The following is a 4028-nucleotide window of genomic DNA, read 5'->3' as shown; positions in this document are numbered from 1 at the left end:
ATATGAAGTGTTATCTCAGAGTTGTTTTAATTTGCACTTCTCTATCATGAATTTAGGAAAAAAAACAGTAGTTAAATTTTATTTCTGTTTTTACAGATGAGGAAACTGAAGTGGAAAGAAGTTCTGAAATGAATTGGACATATTCATTGACAGAGTCAGGATTTAAATCCAGGTCACTTCTATTTATTATTATGTTTATTGTTATATTTAAATCCATACAATATAGTAGTTTCACCTTTTTATCATTGTTTGCTTGTTTCTCTCTCTCTTTTCTTTTTGATCTGATTTTTCTTGTGCAGTATGATAAATGTGGGAATATGTTTAGAAGAATTGCATATGTTTAACCTATATTGGGTTATTTGCTATCTCAGGGAGGGAATGAGGGGGAAAGGAGAAGAAAAATATAGAAAACAAGTTTTTTTCCCCAAGGGTGAATGTTGAAAACTATATTTGTACGTATTTTAAAAAATAAAAAGCTGTTATATTTAGATCCAGGTCACCTTCAATTCTAGTGCCTCTTCCCTTATCCTCTGCTTCCTGTTGCAATTCTTCATATGCCTCTTCCCTTATCCTCTGCTTCCTGTTGCAATTCTTCATATCTTTCCAGTTAACAATAACTAGAGGTCCCTTATGGCGTCTCCCTAAAAATAGATGACCACCAAGATCACTTCCAACTCTCAAATTCTGGGACTCAGTGAGTTCTTTAGAATATCTTTTTGTCTAGTTCTATTAATCAATCATGGGGACTTCATAAGAACTGATATGCCCAGGTTTCTGCTATTTCTGGAGAAATACATCTGGAATGGCATGAGTAGGGATGAGGTGGTGAATTGTGGGGAAGCAAACATTTAGTAGGATCTAAAGGCAAAGATAAGAATAGCAAGACCATTCCTAATCTAAGAAGTAGAGAATGACTAGAGTTGTTTAAAAAAAAAGATATCAGAATATAGAGGTAACCATCCTATTTTAACTGAAAATATATTGTGAGCTCCTTATTTGTCCTATTTTCCAAGCATCATTCCTCTGACTAAGCAGTGTGATAAAATGGGGAAATTATTTGCTTTAGACTCAGAGAACATGGATTCAAATCCAGACTACTGCTTACTAACTAGGTGAGCTTACACAAGTCAATTAATCCCATTGATTTCCAGTTGCTAAACCAGTGGAACATAGTGAGGTGTGGAAATGAGAATGGGTATCAATATTGGATGTTATTTAAATACTCCAAACACTTCACTATGGTCCTGATTCCTCTTTCTAGGCAGGTCAGCCCTTGCCACATTTTGACTAGTAATTTACAGGGCAGGAATTGGAGGCTGGGTAGGCTAGCATGTGGGTAGAAGAGGCTAATTCCTTCATGGTGTCATTTTAGGGATGAAGGGGAAAACCATTTGTTCCCCTAAAGAACCTGCCTTCTATCCACTGACTAATGCTTGAAATACTATAGTTAAAATGCAAATACTCTAGATAATAATAATATTTTAACCTATAATCTATTCACCTCAGCATGAGGAAGTCAATCAGATTCTACGAAGAGAGCAGGCTTTCACAGCAGGAAGAGGAAGATATCAGGGGTTGTATATGTACCTGAAAGGCTAAACTTTGCCTATTCCCAATTTTATCTAGGACCAGCTCACTCTAAAATACAACTTTTGTGTCTTGTCTTCACTTTCCCACACCTTCAACAAGGTGCCAATAACTAAAGGAGGTCAAATCTGAATGAGTTTTTCAGCAGAGTACCCAGGGATCTGTGCCTGACCCTATTCTGTTTAATGGTTTTATTGATGACTTGAATAAAAGCGTAAGTGTCATGGCTATTAAATTTTCTGAAGGCAGAAAGTTAGGAGGAGTGAGAAACTGGGTGACAAAATAACATTCAAAAAGCTTGTACAAGACTAGAACATTGGTGTAAATCCAGTTGGAAGCAATGTTACAGGAAGAAAAGTCTTACAGTTGTTTAAGAAATCAACCTCACTTCTCATCCTACCAGCTCTCCTGCACACTGGTACACAGTCAATTCTCAATTAAGAAAGGCCTGTGAAATGAATTGTATATGGAAGAATAGTTATTAATAATCCCCCGAGAATGAAGTCATCTAGAGTTACCTTCCCACAAGGTAAAGAGGCGTTTCCATCTCAGTTTTGGAATACTGTCTCTCTACAGAGTATTTTCATTCCCATTTTAGGAATAGCTCCTCTTCTTGCAACCTTTTTCCTCTTCCTTTCTTTCTCATTTGACTCTCAGATACATTTCTATTAATTAAGTTGGGGGCAGAGAATGGGAAAGATTCCTGGATTGGGGCTTTGATTCACAGGCAGCTCACCACCGGAGAACCCCTCAGCAAACATAATTACTATTCACATAGTGCTTTAAAATTCACAAGGGGCAGATAGTGAAACAGATAGGGCCTAACATCAGAAAGTTGTGAGTTCAAATCTCAGACACTTCCTAGCTGCTTGACCCCAGGCAAGTCACTTAATTCTGTTTTCTCATCTTTAAAAATGAATTAGAGAAGGAAATGGCAAACCACACCAGTGTCACTACCAAGAAAGCTCCAAATACGGTCATGAAGAGTTTGACACAATTAGAAAATGATTGAACGACAAAGGACTTTGCTGTCAGCACCTATTACATTTTAATGCCTGAAGCCCAAAGTTCCATTCACCTTACCCTAGCCACAAATCTGGCAGGAAACTCTAAGGAACATCACATCATATGCCTGTGTTTCATTGACATGTAACTGCTTCACTACCTGGAGACTGTTCCTAATTCCTGGCTAGTCACTTTCAGTCTTAGTTTTCTCAGTTAATGAGTCCTAACCTATCTTAGGGATCAAGAATTCCCATGCTACTTAATTCATAGAGTTATTGAGAAAATTACATAAGACAATAATAACAATAAAAGATTTTATAGATTGTAAACCACTATATACATCCAGGGATAAGGATCATTACTTATGATACTTTCCATCTCCTTTTTTCTTCATCTAATAGCATTCATATGTCTTCTGATGGTAAGTCCTCTTTTACCTTTGTCTTACATAATGGAATGGACTTCCTCTTTCCCAAGACTAACCTCTCTACCTGCTCAAGTGATCCCATTTCACCCAATATCCTTCAAAATATTTCCAGCTTCAAATTTATTTTCAGTTCCCAATTCTCTCCCTCCTCCATCTCCCTCTCTAGTCACTGTTAAAAAATATCTTTTTTTTCTACTAACTTTTTCTCTCCTGGCTACAAATATGTCCACATCTCCCCCATTCTCAAAAAAAAAAAAAAAAAAAAAAAAAAACCCAAGTAATCTTTCTATACACACACTAAGACTCTATTGTCCCAGATCACTTCTGCACTTTGTGGCAAAGATTTTTGAAAAGGGGCATCTAAGGCGGATAGCAGACTGGATCAAAAGTCAGAACCCTACAATATGTTGTTTACAGGAAACACATTTAAAGCAGGGAAATACATATAGAGTAAAGGTAAAAGGCTGGAGCAGAATCTATTATGCTTCAGGTGAAGTCAAAAAAGCTAGGGTAGCCATCCTGATCTCAGATCAAACAAAAGCAATAATTGATCTAATTAAAAGAGATAAGGAAGGAAACTACATCTTGCTAAAGGGTAGCATAGACAATGAAGCAATATCAATACTAAACATATATGCACCAAGTTGTATAGCATCTAACTTCCTAAAGGAGAAGTTAAGAGAGTTGCAAGAAGAAATAGACAGCAAAACTATAATAGTGGGAGATTTCAACCGTGCACTCTCAGAATTAGATAAATGAAACCACAAAATAAACAAGAAAGAAATTAAAGAGGTAAATAGAATATTAGAAAAATTAGGTATGGCAGATCTTTGGAGAAAACTGAATGGAGACAAAAAGGAATATACTTTCTTCTCAGCAGTTCATGGAACCTATTCAAAAATTGACCATATATTAGGACATAAAGACCTCAAATTTAAATGCAGGAAGGCAGAAATAGTAAATGCTTTCTTTTCAGATCACAATGCAATAAAAAACTACATTCAACAAA

This window comes from Sarcophilus harrisii, chromosome 6 (genome assembly GCF_902635505.1).
Source record: "Sarcophilus harrisii chromosome 6, mSarHar1.11, whole genome shotgun sequence".
Lineage (NCBI taxonomy): Eukaryota > Metazoa > Chordata > Mammalia > Dasyuromorphia > Dasyuridae > Sarcophilus > Sarcophilus harrisii.
Note: the sequence above shows the minus strand (reverse complement) of the source record.